The following is a 23,384-nucleotide window of genomic DNA, read 5'->3' as shown; positions in this document are numbered from 1 at the left end:
CAAAAATGGCTGATGAAAATATGTAACTGGAATGGTGTGAAAGAGGTCAGTAAGATTTAAAATTAATTTTATCTAAATAAAGATAATGTGAGGTCATAGAAACAGATAAAACAAACACACACAAAAAAATTTTTTTTCAATAAAAAGAGTAAACCTGAGAAGAGAACTTTAGGTAAAAATGATTATTTATAGGAGTTATTGAGCTATGCCAAGGAAATAAAGAAGAGTTACTAAAAGGTACAGAGAAAGAACGTTACACATAAGAAAAAAAATGGAAATATGCAAAATTCCTGGAAGAAAAAAAGAAGAGATTAAGAAAGAAGAGAAGGTACAATGCCAAATTAGAGAGGGCTCAGGGAGATTATCATTTGATGTCAATGCTTTAATGAGCTATTCAGAGACTTTAGTAGAGACATAGTCATCAAATATATATATATATATATATATATATATATATATATATATATATTTGGTAGAGAGTCATGAATCAATGAAATGAAATGTGTAATTAATCACTTTTTCTTAATTTGGAGTGCACTGGAATTAGTAGTTTTAAGCTGAAACATTTTTAAAAATGTATGCACATCTTAATGGGAAAATAATCCATTACTTATATTTGATATTCTTGGGATACAAAATCCAAAGTAGAAAAGTTTAGTTTGAGAAGGATAAAGTGAATACTTCTCTTTTAAATACAGGGGTGGGAAAACCAGAAACAGCAGGGTGAAAGAAGAAAAGAGAAAAATTATTTTAAGATGGAAAGAAGGGAGTTAAGGGAAAGGATAAGGGCAACTTAGATCCCAGGAAAATTAAGAAGCGAAACTACCTACAGAGTAGATATAGGAGTTTTGATAAAAGTAGAGGAAACAGTTTGAAAGCTCTGGAACAGATATATTCCCAATAAATCAATACAAGATGAATAGAAGAAGTATAGAGGATCAGGGGATGTAAATTATTTTATGATTCTTTTTTGTGCTACTCAGTAGCTGTAGTAAAGGAGGGTAAAATGAGAAATAGATATTACTGTAGACCAGGACTCAACCAGGCAAGAAAGACAGAAGTTCTGTTTTGGTGATACATCCTGTCCAGGAGTATACTGTTGAAGCGGCTAATGCATAAGTTGAAATGTGAATGGAGGCAAGTGAAAATCAAAACAGGAAATGGTGGACTGAGCAAATGTTCAGTGTTTGCTACTTTAGCAATAGCAATAGGATGAGGATGAAAAAGTAAATTGATAGGAAAGAAGGAAAGAAATAGTTTAAAAGGCAAAGAGTTATATGAGAATAGAGAAGAAATTTGACTTTGTATTAGGAAGGAAAACACATTTTTAAATCATAACATTGCTTCCACAACAGTTCTTAGTCAAAGTATAATGAAAAAGAAAGTCAAAGTCCCAAAATATAGGGAAACAATGAGTATTAGAAATGTGTGTTAGAAATATTAACAATGTGGCTGGTGAAGTTTTAGAGAATAATGATTTTGAAAAAAGAAAGGGAAAGGTTCTAAAATACCCTAAACTATTTTGAAAAAAATTATAAAGTGGGAAGAATCATTCTTCCTGAGGTTAAGGCCTGACGTATAGTTATGGAAACCAAGACAGAGTGGTATTTGTGGGGGGTAGTCATGTGAATGAAGAAAACAGAACCCAGAAAATTGATCTCAACAAATTTGTGCAATTAATTTTTGAAAAAGGAATAAATATAATTCAATAGAGGGAAAACCTTTACAACAATAAGTATTGGAACACTGAGGAGACATCAGCCAAAAGATGAACCCTATACTAAAACTCAACATTTTATAAAAATTAAGTCAAAATGGATCATGGAGTGCTTCCCTGGTGGCACAGTGGTTGGGGGTCGGCTTGCTGATGTGGGGGATGCAGGTTCGTACCCCGGTCTGGGAGGATCCCACATGCCGCAGAGCGGCTGGGCCCGTGGGCCATGGCCGCTGGGCCTGCACGTCTGTAGCCTGTGTTCCACGATGGGAGAGGCCACAACAGTGAGAGGCCCGCGTATCGAAAAAAAAAAAAAAAGGATCATGGAATTAAATGTAAAACATAAAACTATAAACTTCTAGAACACAAGAGCACATCCTTGGAACCTAAGACTAGGCAAAGAGTTTTTATACTTGACACTAAATCCCAATTTTTAAAAATAACATTGATAAACTGGAACTCATTAAAGTAAAATACTTTTGCTCTATGAAAGATCCTGTTAAAAGGGTGAAAAGACAAATGGCAGATTGAGAGGAAATATTTACAAATCACATATCTGACAAAGACCCTGTATATAGAATATATGAATAACTCTCAAAACTCAAAAAACAAATCAATTAAAATTGGGAAATAAACAACAAGAAAAAACACATATGGAGCTTTCACTGAAGAGGGTAAACAAATGGAAAATATGCATGCAAAAATATGCTCAACATCATTAGCCATTAGAGAAATACAAATTAAAACCATCATTAGGTATAACTATACACTATCAGAATGGATATGGTAAGTCCCCTATATACAAATCTTCAAGTAGCGAACTTTCAAAGATGCAACCGTGTGGTCTCGTGTCCAGTCAAGTAAGTTAGGTCACATGTCTGTTGTACATTTTCAAGTACGTGCATTGCTTACAAGTGGTTGTGCTTTTGTGTACTTTACAGCACAGTATAGAGTAAAGTAGTAGAGTATCTTAAGCTAGATCTGCAAGAGGATGACTTCATTGGACTCCTTGCTGTGCAACACGAGGAGCTTACTAATGAAGACCTGATAGAAGCAGGGCCAGAGAAAGGATGACGAGAGACAAGAGGAGGAAGAAGTAACTGAAGAACCAAAGAGATACATGACACAAGTAATGGCAAGGGGATTTTCTTTATTTGAGGAGGCACTGTTAGTTTTTGAGGCACTGGATCTGAGCATAGAACAGTACACGAAGGTTGCAGCAGCCATTCAGAATGCAATCCAGGGCTACCATGTCACCTATTAAAAAAAAAGAGCTACTATCCAGACATCACTGGATCGCTTTTTCAAGAGGGTAGATAGAATTGAATCCAGCAAGGAACCAGAAACTGTCATCAACATCAGTGTGAGTGAAATTGCAGCTTGCCCTCTGTCTCCCATTGCTGATGATGCTTCAGCTGTACCATCTCCCACCTCCAGTCAATAACTCTTCTTGCCTGTTCACTCAATGTCAGCCCCTGTATGCCAGCTGTTGTACTGTACTGCTGTACTTTTCAAGGTACTGTACTGTAATATTAAAAATGTTTTCTTTATTGTTTCCATTTGTTTTTTTTTTATGTATTATTTCTGTGAAAAGTATTATAAACCTATTACAGTACAGTACTGAATAGCCAATTGTGTTAGTTGGATACCTAGGTTAACTTTGTTGGACTTATGAACAAATTGGACTTACAAACGTGCTCTTGGAATGGAACTCATTCATATGTAGGGAACTTACTTTAAAATGAAAAATAATAATTCTAAATGTGAGCAATGACATGGAGAAACCAGATCACTTATACAGTACTGATGGAAATGTAGAATAGTACAATTATTTTGGCAGCTGGTTTAACAGCTAGTTTAATTCATAGCAGCATTAGTAGCTAAATGGTTAAACAAACTGTTGTATTACCGTGGAATATATTCAACAATAAAAAGGAATGAACTATTGGTACATGTAACAAATTGGATGAAACTTAAGTGAAAAAAGCCAATCTTGATTCCATGTATGTAACATTTATGAAATAACATAATTATAGAGACCGATAACAGATTAATGGGTTCCAGCATTTGATGGGGAGGTTATAAAGGGGTAACAAAAGGAGTCTTGTGATTGTCTGATGAGCATTTTGATTGATGTAGAGGTAATGCAAGGCTAGATATGAGCTAAAGTCACATAGAACTACACACATGCATACACACACACACACACCAAATGAGTGCGTATATAACAGGTGAAATCTACTAAATTCTATAGATTGCACCAATGTAAACTTGATTTTCACATTGTATTATAATGTATAAGAAGTTAACATTGTGGGAGGGTGGGAAAATGCTGTATGAGACTTTTCTGTGCATTTCTTTGCAAACACCAATGAGTCTATACTATTTTTTTTTCTTCAAAATAAAATGTTAAAAAATAGACTGTGAGAAGAAAAAAAAATTGTAAAAAAAGATGTGAGGAATTTTAGATAAAAAAAGATTTTGAGGTTGGAGTTGCTTATAAGGGAAAAGTTGAGTAGACTTTTTAAACAAACAGAATAAATTTTGGAAGAATAAAGAGGAAATGAGGGAATTGTTTAATAAAATAAGTCAATAATAGTTTCTAAGCATTTTATTTAGAGCATGGTTATGTTCATTTTTCATTCCAGTAATAGGAATAAAGACAGTCTCCATTCCAGAAGAGAGTAATTTCAAGAAAAATAAAAAAAAAACAAAAATATTAACATAGAGTTATGTCTGTGGAAAGAATGAGAATATGAAGAATGGGTAACCTTGATAGTAACTTTAGACCTGGATACTAAATAATATGATATTTTATTAAGCAAATAAGTATATTTGTGCTACCTTATATAAATGTCCTTCAATTAAGTTAAATTTTTACTGTTCAGTTTGTTAAACTGTCTAACAATCTAAGATAAAAGAATGCCCAAAACAATAACCCCAAAAGGTAATCTCATGTTTATTGCAGCATTATTTACAACAGCCAAGACAAGGAAACAACCTAAGTGCCCGTTAATGGATGAATAAATAAAGAAAATGTGATATATACATACAATAGAATATTATTCAACCATAACAAAGAAGGAAATCCTGCTATTTGTGACAACATGGATGAACCTTGAAGGCATTATGATAAGTGAAAAAATCAGACACTGAAATACAAACGCCAGTAATCTCATTTATATATGGAATCTGAAAAATAAACAAACAAGCAAACAAATTCAGAGACAGAAAAAAATTATGGTAGCCACAGGTAGGGGGAGGGAGGTGATTTGACAATGGGTGAAGGTGGTCAAAACGTACAGATTCCCAGTTATAAAATAAATCCTGGGGCTGTAACTCCAGTTAATAATACTGTGTTGTATATTTTAAAGCTGTTAAAAGAGTAATTTCAAGAGTTCCCATCACAAGAAAAAAGAAAATTTTGTAAGTATGTAATATAATGCATGCTATATAGACTTAATGTGGTGATTATTTCACTATATACATATATCAAATCATTATGTTATATACCAAAAAGTAATACAATCTTATAAGTCAATTATATCTCAATAAAACAAATTTTGAAAAGAATGTCCAATTTTTCCCTATTTTCGCTAAAGGAAATATTCAGTATTATTTAGTTAAGTAATTTTAATATGAAATGAATGTTAGTAGAATGAATGAACAATATGAAAAATATTATACCCTGTAATAACAATCAATAAAATTTTTGCAGATGGGATATATAGAATTAAAGAAGACATAAAGAAAATGAAAGATGTTAAAGATAGCACTTTCAGACAGTTGTAACAATATAAATTAATCTATAATAAATGATTTCAAATGAAGCTATCCAATGACTGATGATTAGTTAATAGTGAAAAAAATATATAAGTGCTTGAACTTTAATATGTTATTTTTTTAGATTAATTGGTTTTTAAATAGAAATCACTAGTTATTAGGCAATAGATGTGAGTGTAAATGATATTTAAATTCTAAATATAACTGATGTTAAAATAAATGATACAATTTATTTTGTAAATCCTTATTTTTGCTTGGGAAATTTTTAATAAATAAATAAACAATAGATTTTTTCTTTTAATGCGTTCTTTTTTAAAAGAAGTTTGTGGAATCCTCAGACTGTCACTTTTAACTACAAGGTTACCCCTTCCATCATAAAGTTATTAGAAGTATTTTAGTAGACAAAAAAAGCATGTTCCACACCACTTATTATAAACAATATTTTGCCAGATACACACTTTTCTGAACTACCAATTAAAAGAACCACCATTTGATTTGAAACATTTCAGAATGGGGTTTTGTGAAGTCTTGTTAGGATGAACACACCTTCATGGGTGAAGAAACAAACATTTTATTATTTCTATAACAAAGAATTTGATGTATGTAAATATGAGAAAACATTTTAAAGTCTTAAAATGTTTTATTCTTTTGGACAAAATGAGTATATGTTAAAATTCAGATATATTTAAAGGATGAAATATGTTGAATATATTTTATTATTTTAATGAAAATTTATGCTTGCATTTCTCTAATTTTCTCAGAAATATTCCTCAACTTATTACATTATGGACAAATTTATTTATTAATATAAAGTTTCCAAGTAGTGTTAGGTTGTACATAGATGATAGGACAGATTTAATTAAATATGGAACTATGGTTTAATGAAAAAATGAGAAAAAAATTCACAGAAATTGTGGATTTTCAGTATAAAGTACATTTAATAAAATTAGCTATTCATGTTTTAGTCATCCTTTGCTAGAATCTTAAGAATTTTTGTCTGTAATGTAAATTGACTATATTCTTTCTGAAATTACAGGATGAAAACTGTGGGGCCTTTAGGGACTTTCCACCCACTCACTTGTTCTCGTAAACCAACCTCTTGTGCCACTCCTTCTCCCTATCGAAACCAATTCTTCTCCCTATCGTGCGCCACTCCTTCTCCCTATCGAAACCAATTCTTCTCCCTATCGAAACCAATTCTTGGAGTTTTTCAGTTGACGGGGACTTTCCAGCCAGCGGGTAATTTTCCAGTTGCCCGTAACAGGTATACGCCCTAACCGCCACAATGAACAAACAACTGTAACGGCCAGAAGGTGGGGCAAAAGTTCCTAAGCCAATGAATTCAAAAGTCACCACATTTACCCAATCAGTGTGAGAATATACCCGCCCTATGAGTAAATAAACCTATAAAAAGTATGTGATTCCGCTTTTAGGGGTTCCCCATCGGCCTCCTGCGTGAGGTTCAGGGAACCCCGGTGCATCAGCTCCTAATAAACCTCTTGCGTGTTGCAACGGCTCTCGACTCTTGGCGGTTCTTGGGCGAGTTGGAATCCCTCGTAGACCGTTTGGGTCTAACATCTGGGGGCTCGTCCGGGATCCCCACTCGCCCCCGGGTCACAAGAACATCGGGAGTCGGAGGTATCAGGTAGGCTTAAGCCTAATTGTATGTTTGTTTGTCGTTCGTTTGTTGCTAGCCGCCATTAGGAAAAAGCCGTGCGAACCGGCTTGCTGTGAAATCTGTATTGGACTCCTGGCTAGGCAGACGTGCCGAAAACTGGTGTCCACAGGCCCCGGGGGACGCCCTGGTGGTCCATCTGGAAGGAGAAACAAATTTTGTCTGCCCTTCATCTGGTTCCGGCAGGTTATATAAGCTGCCATCTGAATTTGAGTTGGTTTCAGTTTTAAGTTCGCGGCGGCAATATCAATGTGTGTCTTTTGAAATTTTATTGTTTTTCTGTACTATTATCTTTCTTTTGACGGACGACAATGGGACAAACTATGACGACTCCTCTTTCTCTTACCCTAAGCCACTGGGCCGAAGTTAGGGCTAGGGCCCACAACCTTTCGGTAGAAGTAAGGAAAGGAAAATGGCAAACGCTGTGTACCTCTGAGTGGCCTACATTTCAGACAGGGTGGCCACCCGAGGGATCTTTTTTGTTAGATAAGGTTGGGCTAGTCAAGTCTAGGGTCTTTAACACAGGACCCCACGGACGCCCAGACCAGATACCATATATCCTGGTCTGGGAAGATCTAGTTCTCTCCCCGCCTCCGTGGGTCCGGCCCTTTGTTTCCTCAACAGGCACGTCTGCATGCGCTCCAGCACAATCGGAGATATTGGCCCTGAAGAAAACCCCAGACACGGAAAAGTCATCTGCTGCCCCGGACCCACCAAAGGCGATATATCCTGACCTGCAGTCTGATTTGCTTCTTCTAGATCCCCCACCTCCTTATCCTCCGGCCCTAAATCCCATGCTGCCCCTAGGACCCCCAGCTTCACAACCCTCCACACCAGTAGGGCCACCTGTTATGGCGGAAGGGAGGGGGTCCCTCGGCGGGCACCAGAAGCCGGAGGGCTGTTTCCCCGGATTCCACTGCTTTACCCCTTAGAGAATATGGCCCCCCCGATAACCACGGGAATAGGCCCCTTCAATACTGGCCCTTTTCCTCTGCAGATCTTTATAACTGGAAGATGCATAACCCTACTTTCTCTGAAAACCCACAGGCTCTTACTGCTTTAATAGAGTCTCTTGTCTTCTCCCACCAACCCACCTGGGATGATTGTCAACAGCTCCTCCAGACTCTCCTCACAACTGAGGAGAGGCAACGGGTTCTCCTGGAGGCTAGAAAGAAAGTGTTAGGCGCCAATGGACAACCTACCCAGTTGCCTAATGAGATTGATGCCGGGTTTCCACTCGTCAGGCCGAATTGGGACTTTAATACCCCGGAAGGTAAGGAGCACCTGAAAATGTATCGCCAGGCTCTGGTGGCGGGTCTCCATGGAGCGGCCAGGCGCCCCACGAATTTGGCTAAGGTAAGAGAGGTAACTCAGGGGCCCCAGGAATCACCAACCGTGTTCCTAGAACGCTTAATGGAGGCTTTTAGACGATTCACTCCTTATGATCCAACCTCTGAGGAACATAAGGTCACCATAGCAATGGCCTTTATTGACCAGGCGGCCCCTGATATTAGAAAGAAGTTACAAAGGCTGGATGGCCTACAAGGTTTCTCCCTTCAGGACTTAGTAAAAGAGGCAGATAAGGTATATAATAAGAGGGAGACAGAAGAAGAAAGGGAAGAAAGAAAGCAGAAGGAACAAGAGGCTCGTGAGGTAAGACGAGATAAGAGGCAAGAAAGACATTTGAGTAAGATACTGGCCACTGTAGTCAGAGGAGGAAACATTAGAGACAGAAATAGACAGGAAGGGCGAACAACGGATAGAAGGCGGCCATTAGACAAGGACCAATGTGCCTACTGTAAAGAAAAGGTCATTGGGCAAGAGAATGCCCTAAGAAAAGGAACGGGGGAAGGCCAACCAGAGATAAAATCTTAACATTGGAAGAGGAAGATTAGGGAAGTCAGGGCTCGGACCCTCTCCCCGAGCCCAGGGTAACTCTTAAAGTGGAGGGGGAACCCGTCCAGTTCTTGGTGGACACCGGAGCCCAGCACTCAGTCCTCCTCCACTCAAAGGGCCCCCTTTCAACTAAAAGGTCATGGGTCCAGGGGGCTACAGGAAATAAGCAGTACTCATGGACCACACGAAGGACAGTAGATCTTGGGGTGGGACGAGTAACCCACTCATTCTTGGTCATACCTGAGTGCCCATACCCTCTGCTAGGCAGAGACTTACTCTCTAAGGTGGGGGCCCAGATCCACTTTCAACCAGAAGGGCCCACCATAACTGACAACCAAGGGAGATTACTCCAAATTTTGACCATGAAGCTGGAAGATGAACATAGGATATATGAAACACCCTCACCTCCACAAGTTGACATGCAGGATTGGATGACCAGGTTTCCACAGGCTTGGGCAGAAACTGCCAGTATGGGAATGGCAAAATATCGCCCCCCCCCGTGGTAGTAGAACTTAAAACAACCACCACCCCGGTGACAGTCCGCCAATACCCCATGAGTAAAGAAGCCCGAGATGGCATCCGTCCTCAAATACAAAGGTTGCTGGAATTAGGGATCCTGGTAAGGTGCCAATCTGCATGGAATACCCCTCTTTTGCCAGTTAAAAAGCCAGGAACTAATAATTACCGACTGGTACAAGACCTATGAGAGGTAAATAAGCGGGTAATGGACCTCCACCCCACGGTACCCAACCCCTACAATCTCTTAAGTACTCTTCCACCTCAGCACACTTGGTACACTGTTTTGGATCTTAAAGATGCTTTCTTCTGCCTGAGACTCTCCTCTCTCAGTCAGCCCTACTTTACCTTCGAGTGGAAGGATCCAGCCTCTGGGATGTCAGGCCAGCTGACTTGGACTCGCCTGCCACAAGGATTCAAGAACTCCCCCACCATTTTTGACGAGGCTCTCCACCAGGATTTGGCATCTTATAGAGAATCCAATCCCCAGGTAACTCTACTTCAATATGTCGATGATATTCTTTTAGCTGCTGAAACCCAAGAGGACTGCATCAAGGGAACTGAGAGGCTGTTAACAGAACTGGGAACATTGGGATATCGGGCTTCAGCAAAGAAAGCACAAATATGTCAACGACAGGTTAGTTACCTGGGGTACTTGTTAAAAGGAGGACAGAGATGGCTTTCGGAAAGCAGGAAAGACACCGTTGCCCGGATACCGGCCCCCAGGAGTCCCAAACAAGTTAGGGAATTTTTGGGGACGGCCGGATTTTGTAGGCTATGGATTCCGGGGTTTGCTGAATTAGCAGCCCCTTTATATCCCCTGACCAAAAATGGCATCCCTTTTGTTTGGGGGGATAAAGAACAACGGGCTTTTGGCCAAATTAAACGAGCCCTGCTATCAGCCCCAGCTTTGGGGCTACCAGATATCACTAAGCCTTTTCATCTGTACGTGGCCGAGAATAAAGGTATTGCAAAGGGAGTACTAACTCAGAAACTGGGCCCCTGGAATCGCCCGGTTGCGTACCTATCAAAGAAATTGGATCCTGTGGCAGCAGGATGGCCTGCCTGCTTAAAAATAATCGCCGCAGTGGCCGCCTTGGTCAAAGATGCTGACAAACTGACTTTGGGGCAGAACTTAACGATAACAGCCCCCCATGCATTAGAAAGTGTGATTCGCCAGCCACCCGACAGATGGCTAACAAATGCCAGAATGACTCATTACCAAGCCCTGCTGTTAAACTCAGATCGTATTAAGTTTACATCAGCCACAGGACTCAACCCGGCCACCTTGTTACCCGACCCTGACCTGGAAAGCACTACCGTCATCCATGATTGTCAGGAAGTACTGGCTGCAGCACACGGTAGCAGACCAGACTTGATGGATCAGCCCCTCCCCAACGCCGACGTTACCTGGTTTACTGACGGAAGCAGTTTCCTAGAGGAAGGTAAGCGTCGGGCGGGAGCAGCCGTGGTAGACGGGAAAGAGGTCATCTGGGCAGCCGCATTACCGCAAGGGACATCGGCCCAACGGGCTGAACTAATCGCCATGACTAGAGCATTGGAACTAGCAGAAAACAAAAAGGTAAACATCTATACGGACAGTAGATACGCATTTGCTACCGCCCATGTCCATGGGGCCATTTACCAACAAAGAGGGTTGCTCACCTCGGCGGGCAAAGAAATTAAAAACAAAGAAGAGATAGTGGCACTGCTAGCTGCCCTCATGCTCCGCACTAAAGTCAGCATCATTCATTGCCCCGGACACCAGAAGGACAATACCCCGGTGACAAGAGGCAACAACATGGCAGATAGGGTGGCACGAGAAGTGGCTCTACAGGAAATCATACTAGAACTATCAGATGAGAGTCCTGGGAAACCAAATGATAGGGGAACAATTACCCCAACCATAACTAAAGGAACATTATCTCCTCAACAAGCAAAATCCATGCTACAACAGATTCACAGATGGACACACTTGGGAACCAAGAAGATGGTATCCCTATTACATAAGACAGGTTATGATACCTCTGGATTAACCAAAATAGCTGAGCAGATTGCACGAGAGTGCATTCCATGCCAACAGGTAAACTCCCATAAAGGAAAACTTGAGGTCGGAAAAAGGCTCAGAGGAGACCGCCCAGGAGCCTATTGGGAGGTCGACTTCACTGAAATATGCCCTGGAAGGTACGGTAACAGGTATCTTCTAGTTTTTATAGATACCTTCTCAGGATGGGTAGAAGCTTTCCCGACGAAGAAGGAGACAGCTACTGTGGTGGCCAAAAAGATCTTAGAAGAAATTTTCCCCCGGTTCGGGACACCAAAGGTAATAGGATCAGATAATGGTCCCGCCTTCGTCGCCCAGGTAAGTCAGGGTGTGGCCAAATACCTGGGGACTGATTGGAAATTACATTGTGCCTATAGACCCCAGAGTTCAGGACAGGTAGAGAGAATGAATAGAACTCTAAAAGAGACCCTAACTAAATTGTCCATAGAGACTGGCGGTACAGATTGGACGGTGCTCCTTCCCTTAGCCCTGTTCCGGGCTAGAAATACGCCCTCCCGCTATCACCTTACTCCATTTGAAATACTATACGGGGCCCCACCTCCTCTTCTTACGCTAAGGGAGAAAATAAGTCCTGACTGCCAGAATAACACTGACTTATATGCTAGGCTGTTGGGACTCCAGTTGGTCCAAAAGAAGGTGTGGTCCCAGCTGGCAGAAGCTTACCGACCAGAAACACCAGCAGAGTCTCATCCCTTCCAAGTCGGAGATTCCGTGTACGTCCGTCGGCACCGAACCCAGACTCTAGAGCCTCGGTGGAAAGGACCATACATCGTCCTGCTCACCACCCCCACGGCTATAAAGGTAGACGGCATCGCTGCGTGGATCCACGCTTCACACGTGAAGGCCGCACCAGCATCTGCAACATCGGAATGGCGAGCCCAAAAGACCAGCAACCCGCTCAAGCTCAAGCTTCTGCGATCATCAGACTTATAACTTTAACTTTGTTACCCCTACTGACTGTGAGTAATTTTAGTCCTCACCTGCCCCAGCGTTTAACCTGGCAGGTAATTTCCCAAACTGGAGATGTAATATGGTCTGTTAGCCATACTGCTGCTCCTTGGACCTGGTGGCCAGACCTTTTCCCCGATGTCTGTAAATTAGCTATAGGAGCTCCCAATTGGGACACAGCACACGCCCATGATCGTCAAAATGCCCCATCCATACCCGGTCGGGCCGGCCAATACGGCTGCCAAAACTCGGGTACGCGACAGAAACTTAGCAACCCTACCTTTTATGTATGCCCAGGATCTCATCGCCATAGGTCCCTAAATTATCAATGTGGGGGAAAAGAACATTTTTATTGTAAAAGCTGGGGATGTGAAACCACAGGAGACACCTATTCGAAGCCCACCTCTGGCTGGGACTTTATTAAGGTGACAGCCAATTATACACACCCAACCAACCCCTTAACTTATAGGCCTGAATGTACTAAATGGTGCCATCCCCTTAAGATTTCTTTTAGTGAACCAGGAAAAAAGGATAAAAATTGGATAAATGGCCATTCATGGGGAATCAGGTTTTATAAAGAAGGATATGATGATGGATTACTAATGACCATCAAACTAAAAATTGAAACCTCTACTCCAGTTCCTATAGGCCCCAACCCTGAGATAGGGCACTCTTTGCTACCTTTGGCCCCTCCCACAGCGTTACCAGAGATAAGAAACCAAACTTTTGAGCCAAAAGGAATGACAATCAAGCCCAAGACCCCCCGGGACCAAATGCTCTCATTGGTCCAGGCGGCTTTTGAGGTTTTAAATGCCACAAACCCGGAGGCTACCAAATCATGTTGGCTTTGCTATGCTGCTCCTCCCCCTTATTATGATGCTATAGGATATAATTCTAATTATAGTAATGTTAACACTCCAGATCAATGTCGATGGAAACAAGAAGGAAATAGTAAATTGACCCTGGCCTCAGTATTAGGAAACGGTACATGTGTAGGAACGCCCCCCTCGTCCCATCGACATCTTTGTACCAATTTAAGCCTCACATAGGGCTCAGGGTATCTCCTCCCTCCTCCGGATGGATGGTGGGCATGTAACATGGGATTAACCCCCTGCATTTCTTTAGAGGTCCTTAAAGCTTCAACCGATTTTTGTGTGTTAGTTCAGCTGGTCCCCAGACTCATTTATCATTCAGATTCATCCTTTCTAGATGAATACGAAGGCAAAAGAAGGTTTAAGAGAGAGCCCATAACCCTCACCCTGGCTGTACTCCTAGGACTAGGAATGGCAGCTGGGGTAGGAACAGGTGCAACAGCCCTCATTCAACAACCTCACTACTATGATGCCTTGAGACAAGCTGTAGATGTCGACCTCCGGGCGTTAGAAAGTTCCATAACTCAGTTAAAAGAATCCCTCACCTCGCTTTCAGAGGTGGTAATGCAAAACAGGAGGGGATTAGATCTGCTGTTCCTTAAGGAGAGCGGACTATGTGCTGCACTAAAAGAAGAATGCTGTTTTTATATTGATCATTCTGGGGCTATTACCAAAACTATGGACAAACTTAGGGAGCGCCTGGACAAAAGACAACAGGAAAGGGAAAATCAAAAAGGATGGTTTCAATCATGGTTTGATAAATCTCCCTGGCTTACTACTTTAGTTTCCACCTTGTTAGGGCCCCTCATTATTTTATTGTTGCTCTTAACTTTTGGACCATGCATTCTGAATCGCCTGATAGCCTTTATTAGAGAACGCATTAGTACGGTACAAGTTTTAATGCTAAGGCAACAATACCAAAACTCGCAAAAAGAAACTGAAATTCCATGATTGAAATTAGTTACAAAAAAACAAAAGGGGGGAATGTGGGGCCTTTAGGGACTTTCCACCCCCTCACTTGTTCTCGTAAACCAACCTCTTGTGCCACTCCTTCTCCCTATCGAAACCAATTCTTCTCCCTATCGAAACCAATTCTTGGAGTTTTTCAGTTGACGGGGACTTTCCAGCCAGCGGGTAATTTTCCAGTTGCCCGTAACAGGTATACGCCCTAACCGCCACAATGAACAAACAACTGTAACGGCCAGAAGGTGGGGCAAAAGTTCCTAAGCCAATGAATTCAAAAGTCACCACATTTACCCAATCAGTGTGAGAATATACCCGCCCTATGAGTAAATAAACCTATAAAAAGTATGTGATTCCGCTTTTAGGGGTCCCCATCGGCCTCCTGCGTGAGGTTCAGGGAACCCCGGTGCATCGGCTCCTAATAAACCTCTTGCGTGTTGCAGCGGCTCTCGACTCTTGGCGGTTCTTGGGCGAGTTGGAATCCCTCGTAGACCGTTTGGGTCTAACAAAAACAAGTTTCTAAGAAAGGATAACTGATTTCATTAAAATTATTTGATCAGGACAAAGGTCTAAATCATCAATGACCTAAGTAAAGATTAATTTTCAACTCATTCCTGATTTTGAATTGTTAGTAAAAGAAATTTTAACCATAGTTAATTGTAATAAAGTCACTAGAAATCCTTAGGAAAATGTTACAGCATGTCAAATTTTAAGAAAATAGGTAAATATGTATGTATATAAGATACATGCATACTTGCAGAAAGACATGCATATACTTGTAAGTTACCAAGTTTATGTGACATTTAAAATCATTTTATTAGTGTGACACATGTACACTGTTTTTCTTAAATAGCAAAATAAGTTTAATTTACTTAATTTTGCTGGTGTGGTTTTCCTCAGAGGAAAAGCTCTCTTTTTTCTCCTAATCCAGGTAAAGTTTAAAAATAAATTCAACATTTTCTTTGATATAAAATGTCACATTCTCTTTTAATGTAATCCCTTGCACAGTTTCTTGGTGATGTAAAGCTCATGTATAAAATTCAATTTTGCACAACATACTGTCTAAAATTTAAAAGCATGTCCACACTAAGAGCTAATTCATGGTAGGGTTTTTTAGACAGAAATGAATAGTCCATTCAAACTTACTTACCTGCCATTTCATCACAAATTGGAGGCAAGACTAGAGAAACAGGAATAAAAATGTTTGTAGCCCCAGCAGTTCAGGGAGCTTGCAATTCCTTTCAAGCTCCTTGTTTACTACAATCTAGTAAAGAATCAGCAAGTATATTAACAAGCTCCTTTAAATAAATATATACTCTGGAGATTTCCCTGGTGGCACAGTGGATAAGACTCTGCACTCTCAATGCAGGGGGCCCAGGTTCGATCCCTGGTCAGGGAACTAGATCCCACATGTATGCTACAACTAAGGAGCCCATGTGCCACAACTAAGGAGCCAGTGAGCTGCAACTAAGGAGCCCGCCTACCACAACTAAGACCTGCTGCTGTTAGACCCAAGCGGTCTACGAGGGATTCCAACTCGCCCAAGAACCGCCAAGAGTCGAGAGCCGTTGCAACACGCAAGAGGTTTATTAGGAGCCGATGCACCGGGGTTCCCTGAACCTCACGCAGGAGGCCGATGGGGAACCCCTAAAAGCGGAATCACATACTTTTTATAGGTTTATTTATTCATAGGGCGGGTATATTCTCACAATGATTGGGTAAATGTGGTGACTTTTGAATTCATTGGCTTAGGAACTTTTGTCCCACCTTCTGGCCGTTATAGTTGTCTGTTCATTGTGGCGGTTAGGGCGTATACCTGTTACGGGCAACTGGAAAATTACCCGCTGTCTGGCAAGTCCCCGTCAACTGAAAAACTCCAAGAATTGGTTTCGATAGGGAGAAGGAGTGGCGCACGATAGGGAGAAGAATTGGTTTCGATAGGGAGAAGGAGTGGCGCACGATAGGGAGAAGAATTGGTTTACGGGAACAAGTGAGGGGGTGGAAAGTCCCTAACGGCCCCACATTCCCCCCCCTTTTTTTTTTTTTTGTAACTAATTCCAATCATGGAGTTTCAGTTTCTTTTTGCGAGTTTTGGTATTGTTGCCTTAGCATTAAAACTTGTACCGTACTAATGCGTTCTCTAATAAAGGCTATCAGGCGATTCAGAATGCATGGTCCAAAAGTTAAAAGCAACAATAAAATAATGAGGGGCCCTAACAAGGTGGAAACTAAAGTAGTAAGCCAGGGAGATTTATCAAACCATGATTGAAACCATCCTTTTTGATTTTCCCTTTCCTGTTGTCTTTTGTCCAGGCGCTCCCTAAGTTTGTCCATTGTTTTGGTAATAGCCCCAGAATGATCAATATAAAAACAGCATTCTTCTTTTAGTGCAGCACATAGTCCGCCCTCCTTAAGGAACAGCAGATCTAATCCCCTCCTGTTTTGCATTACCACCTCTGAAAGCGAGGTGAGGGATTCTTTTAACTGAGTTATGGAACTTTCTAATGCCCGGAGGTCAACATCTACAGCTTGCCTTAAGGCATCATAATAGTGGGGTTGTTGGATGAGGGCTGTTGTACCCGTTCCTACCCCGGCTGCCATTCCTAGTCCTAGGAGTACAGCCAGGGTGAGTGTTATGGGTTCCCTCTTAAACCTTCCTCTGCCCTCATATTCATCTAGAAAGGATGAATCTGAATGATAAATGAGTCTGGGGACCAGCTGAACTAACACACAAAAATCGGTTGAAGCTTTAAGGACCTCTAAAGAAATGCAGGGGGTCAATCCTGTGTTACATGCCCACCATCCATCCGGAGGAGGGAGGAGATACCCTGAGCCCTGTGGGAGGCTTAAATTGGCACAAAGATGTCGGTGGGACGAGGGGGGTGTTCCTACACATGTACCGTTTCCTAATACTGAGGCCAGGGTCAATTTACTATTTCCTTCTTGTTTCCATCGACATTGATCTGGAGTGTTAACATTATTATAATTAGAATTATATCCTATAGCATCATAATAAGGGGGAGGAGCAGCATAGCAAAGCCAACATGATTTGGTAGCCTCCGGGTTTGTGGCATTTAAAACCTCAAAAGCCGCCTGGACCAATGAGAGCATTCGGTCCCGGGGGGTCTTGGGCTTGATTGTTATTCCTTTTGGCTCAGAAGTTTGGTTTCTTATCTCTGGTAACGCTGTGGGAGGGACCAAAGGTAGCAAAGAGTGCCCTATCTCAGGGTTGGGGCTTATAGGAACTGGAGTAGGGGTTTCAATTTTTAGTTTGATGGTCATTAGTAATCCATCATTATATCCTTCTTTATAAAACCTGATTCCCCATGAATGGCCATTTATCCAGTTTTTATCCTTTTTTCCTGGTTTACTAAAAGAGATCTTAAGGGGATGGCACCATTTAGTACATTCAGGCCTATAAGTTAAGGGGTTGGTTGGGTGTGTATAATTGGCTGTCACCTTAATAAAGTCCCAGCCAGAGGTGGGCTTCCAATAGGTGTCTCCTGTGGTTTCACACCCCCAGCTTTTACAATAAAAATGTTCCTTTCCCCCACATTGATAATTTAGGGACCTATGGCGATGAAATCCCGGGCATACATAAAAGGTAGGGTTGCTAAGTTTCTGTCGCGTACCCGAGTTTTGGCAGCCGTATTGGCCGGCCCGACCGGGTATGGATGGGGCATTTTGACGATCATGGGAGTGTGCTGTGTCCCAATTGGGAGCTCCTATGGCTAATTTACAAACATCGGGGAAAAGGTCTGGCCACCAGGTCCAAGGAGCAGCAGTATGGCTAACAGACCATATTACATCTCCAGTTTGGGAAATTACCTGCCAGGTTAAATGCTGGGGCAGGTGAGGACTAAAATTACTCACAGTCAGTAGGGGTGACAGAGTTAAAGTTATAAATCTGATGATCGCAGAAGCTTGAGCTTGAGCGGGTTGCTGGTCTTTTGGGCCCGCCATTCCGATGTTGCAGATGCTGGTGCGGCCTTCACGTGTGAAGCGTGGATCCACGCAGCGATGCCGTCTACCTTTATAGCCGTGGGGGTGGTGAGCAGGACGATGTATGGTCCTTTCCACCGAGGCTCTAGAGTCTGGGTTCGGTGCCGACGGACGTACACGGAATCTCCGACTTGGAAGGGATGAGCCTCTGCTGGTGTTCCTGGTCGGTAAGCCTCTGCCAGCTGGGACCACACCTCCTTTTGGACCAACTGGAGTCCCAACAGCCTAGCACATAAGTCAGTGTTATTCTGGCAGTCAGGACTTAATTTCTCCCTTAGCGTAAAAAGAGGAGGTGGGGCCCCGTATAGTATTTCAAATGGAGTAAGATAATAGCGGGAGGGGGTATTTCTAGCCCGGAACAGGGCTAAGGGAAGGAGCACCGTCCAATCTGTACCGCCAGTCTCTATGGACAATTTAGTTAGGGTCTCTTTTAGAGTTCTATTCATTCTCTCTACCTGTCCTGAACTCTGGGGTCTATAGGCACAATGTAATTTCCAATCAGTCCCCAGGTATTTGGCCACACCCTGACTTACCTGGGCGACGAAGGCGGGACCATTATCTGATCCTATTACCTTTGGTGCCCCGAACCGGGGGAAAATTTCTTCTAAGATCTTTTTGGCCACCACAGTAGCTGTCTCCTTCTTCGTCGGGAAAGCTTCTACCCATCCTGAGAAGGTATCTATAAAAACTAGAAGATACCTGTTACTGTACCTTCCAGGGCATATTTCAGTGAAGTCGACCTCCCAATAGGCTCCTGGGCGGTCTCCTCTGAGCCTTTTTCCGACCTCAAGTTTTCCTTTATGGGAGTTTACCTGTTGGCATGGAATGCACTCTCGTGCAATCTGCTCAGCTATTTTGGTTAATCCAGAGGTATCATAACCTGTCTTATGTAATAGGGATACCATCTTCTTGGTTCCCAAGTGTGTCCATCTGTGAATCTGTTGTAGCATGGATTTTGCTTGTTGAGGAGATAATGTTCCTTTAGTTATGGTTGGGGTAATTGTTCCCCTATCATTTGGTTTCCCAGGACTCTCATCTGATAGTTCTAGTATGATTTCCCGTAGAGCCACTTCTCGTGCCACCCTATCTGCCATGTTGTTGCCTCTTGTCACCGGGGTATTGTCCTTCTGGTGTCCGGGGCAATGAATGATGCTGACTTTAGTGGGGAGCATGAGGGCAGCTAGCAGTGCCACTATTTCTTCTTTGTTTTCAATTTCTTTGCCCGCCGAGGTGAGCAACCCTCTTTGTTGGTAAATGGCCCCATGGACATGGGCGGTAGCAAATGCGTACCTACTGTCCGTATAGATGTTTACCTTTTTGTTTTCTGCTAGTTCCAATGCTCTAGTCATGGCGATTAGTTCAGCCCGTTGGGCCGATGTCCCTTGTGGTAATGCGGCTGCCCAGATGACCTCTTTCCCGTCTACCACGGCAGCTCCCGCCCGACGCTTACCTTCCTCTAGGAAACTGCTTCCGTCAGTAAACCAGGTAACGTCGGCGTTGGGGAGGGGCTGATCCATCAAGTCTGGTCTGCTACCGTGTGCTGCAGCCAGTACTTCCTGACAATCATGGATGACGGTAGTGCTTTCCAGGTCAGGGTCGGGTAACAAGGTGGCCGGGTTGAGTCCTGTGGCTGATGTAAACTTAATACGATCTGAGTTTAACAGCAGGGCTTGGTAATGAGTCATCCTGGCATTTGTTAGCCATCTGTCGGGTGGCTGGCGAATTACATTTTCTAATGCATGGGGGGCTGTTATCGTTAGGTTCTGCCCCAAAGTCAGTTTGTCAGCATCTTTGACCAAAGCGGCCACCGCGGCGATTATTTTTAAACAGGCGGGCCATCCTGCTGCCACAGGATCCAATTTCTTTGATAGGTACGCAACCGGGCGATTCCAGGGGCCCAGTTTCTGAGTTAGTACTCCCTTTGCGATGCCTTTATTCTCGGCCACGTACAAATGAAAAGGCTTAGTAACATCTGGTAGCCCCAGAGCCGGGGCTGATAGTAGGGCTCGTTTAATTCGGTCAAAAGCCCGTTGTTCTTTATCACCCCAAGCAAAAGGGATGCCATTTTTGGTCAGGGGATATAAAGGGGCTGCTAATTCAGCAAACCCCGGAATCCATAGCCTACAAAATCCGGCCGTCCCCAAAAATTCCCTAACTTGTTTGGGACTCCTGGGGGCTGGTATCCGGGCAACAGTGTCTTTCCTGCTTTCCGAAATCCATCTTTGTCCTCCTTTTAACAAGTACCCCAGATAACTAACCTGTCGTTGACATATTTGTGCTTTCTTTGCTGAAGCCCGATATCCCAATGTTCCCAGTTCTGTTAACAGCCTCTCGGTTCCCTTGATGCAGTCTTCTTGGGTTTCAGCAGCTAAAAGAATATCATCGACATATTGAAGTAGAGTTACCTGGGGATTGGATTCTCTATAAGATGCCAAATCCTGGTGGAGAGCCTCATCAAAAATGGTGGGGGAGTTCTTGAATCCTTGTGGCAGGCGAGTCCATGTCAGCTGGCCTGACATCCCAGAGGCTGGATCCTTCCACTCGAAGGCAAAGTAAGGCTGACTGAGAGAAGAAAGTCTCAGGCAGAAGAAAGCATCTTTAAGATCCAAAACAGTGTACCAAGTGTGCTGAGGTGGAAGAGTACTTAAGAGATTGTAGGGGTTGGGTACCGTGGGGTGGAGGTCCATCACCCGCTTATTTACCTCTCGTAGGTCTTGTACCGGTCGGTAATTATTAGTTCCTGGCTTTTTAACTGGCAAAAGAGGGGTATTCCATGCAGATTGGCACCTTACCAGGATCCCTAATTCCAGTAACCTTTGTATTTGAGGACGGATGCCATCTCGGGCTTCTTTACTCATGGGGTATTGGCGGACCGTTACTGGGGTGGCGGTTGTTTTAAGTTCTACCACCACAGGGGGCCGATATTTTGCCATTCCCATACCGGCAGTTTCTGCCCAAGCCTGTGGAAACCTAGTCATCCAATCCTGCATGTCAGCTTGTGGAGGCGAGGGTGTTTCATATATCCTGTGTTCATCTTCCAGTTTCATGGTCAAGATTTGGAGTAATCTCCCTTGGTTGTCAGTTATGGTGGGCCCTTCTGGTTGAAAGTGGATTTGGGCCCCCACCTTAGAGAGTAAGTCTCTACCTAGCAGAGGGTATGGGCACTCAGGTATGACCAAGAATGAGTGGGTTACTCGTCCCACCCCAAGATCTACTGTCCTTCGGGTGGTCCATGAGTACTGCTTATTTCCAGTGGCCCCCTGGACCCATGACCTTTTAGTTGAAAGGGGGCCCTTTGAGTGGAGGAGGACTGAGTGCTGGGCTCCGGTGTCCACCAAGAACTGGACGGGTTCCCCCTCCACTTTAAGAGTTACCCTGGGCTCGGGGAGAGGGTCCGAGCCCTGACTTCCCTAATCTTCCTCTTCCAATGTTAAGATTTTATCTCTGGTTGGCCTTCCCCCGTTCCTTTTCTTAGGGCATTCTCTTGCCCAATGACCTTTTTCTTTACAGTAGGCACATTGGTCCTTGTCTAATGGCCGCCTTCTATCCGTTGTTCACCCTTCCTGTCTATTTCTGTCTCTACTGTTTCCTCCTCTGACTACAGTGGCCAGTATCTTACTGTCTTTCTTGCCTCTTATCTCGTCTTACCTCACGAGCCTCTTGTTCCTTCTGCTTTCTTTCTTCCCTTTCTTCCTCTGTCTCCCTCTTATTATATACCTTATCTGCCTCTTTTACTAAGTCCTGAAGGGAGAAACCTTGTAGGCCATCCAGCCTTTGTAACTTCTTTCTAATATCAGGGGCCGCCTGGTCAATAAAGGCCATTGCTATGGTGGCCTTATGTTCCTCAGAGGTTGGATCATAAGGAGTGAATCGTCTAAAAGCCTCCATTAAGCGTTCTAGGAACACGGTTGGCGATTCCTGGGGCCCCTGAGTTACCTCTCTTACCTTAGCCAAATTCGTGGGGCGCCTGGCCGCTCCATGGAGACCCGCCACCAGAGCCTGGCGATACATTTTCAGGTGCTCCTTACCTTCCAGGGTATTAAAGTCCCAATTCGGCCTGACGAGTGGAAAACCGGCATCAATCTCATTAGGCAACTGGGTAGGTTGTCCATTGGCGCCTAACACATTCTTTCTAGCCTCCAGGAGAACCCGTTGCCTCTCCTCAGTTGTGAGGAGAGTCTGGAGGAGCTGTTGACAATCATCCCAGGTGGGTTGGTGGGAGAAGACAAGAGACTCTATTAGAGCAGTAAGAGCCTGTGGGTTTTCAGAGAAAGTAGGGTTATGCATCTTCCAATTATAAAGATCTGCGGAGGAAAAGGGCCAGTATTGAAGGGGCCTATTCCCGTGGTTATCGGGGGGGCCATATTCTCTAAGGGGTAAAGCTGTAGAATCCGGGGAAACAGCCCTCCGGCTTCTGGTGCCCGCCGAGGGACCCCCCCTTTCCGCCATAACAGGTGGCCCTACTGGTGTGGAGGGTTGTGAAGCTGGGGGTCCTAGGGGCGACATGGGATTTAGGGCCGGAGGATAAGGAGGTGGGGAATCTAGAAGAAGCAAATCAGACTGCAGGTCAGGATATATCGCCTTTGGCGGGTCCGGGGCAGCAGATGACTTTTCCGTGTCTGGGGTTTTCTTCAGGGCCAATATCTCCGATTGTGCTGGAGCGCATGCAGACGTGCCTGTTGAGGAAACAAAGGGCCGGACCCACGGAGGCGGGGAGAGAACTAGATCTTCCCAGACCAGGATATATGGTATCTGGTCTGGGCGTCCGTGGGGTCCTGTGTTAAAGACCCTAGACTTGACTAGCCCAACCTTATCTAACAAAAAAGATCCCTCGGGTGGCCACCCTGTCTGAAATGTAGGCCACTCAGAGGTACACAGCGTTTGCCATTTTCCTTTCCTTACTTCTACCGAAAGGTTGTGGGCCCTAGCCCTAACTTCGGTCCAGTGGCT

The 23,384-nt window shown here is 43.4% G+C and overlaps 1 non-coding gene across 1 annotated transcript; it reads left to right on the top strand.

Annotated features, from left to right (window-relative positions):
• The first annotated feature begins 15,758 nt into the window (after positions 1-15,758).
• Positions 15,759-15,831, top strand: TRNAE-CUC. Its single transcript has one exon. It is a non-coding gene; the product is annotated as a tRNA-Glu (tRNA).
• Positions 15,832-23,384: the final 7,553 nt, after the last annotated feature.

Source organism: Phocoena sinus, chromosome 18, assembly GCF_008692025.1.
Source record: "Phocoena sinus isolate mPhoSin1 chromosome 18, mPhoSin1.pri, whole genome shotgun sequence".
Lineage (NCBI taxonomy): Eukaryota > Metazoa > Chordata > Mammalia > Artiodactyla > Phocoenidae > Phocoena > Phocoena sinus.
Note: the sequence above shows the minus strand (reverse complement) of the source record. Positions and strands in the feature narration are given on the sequence as shown.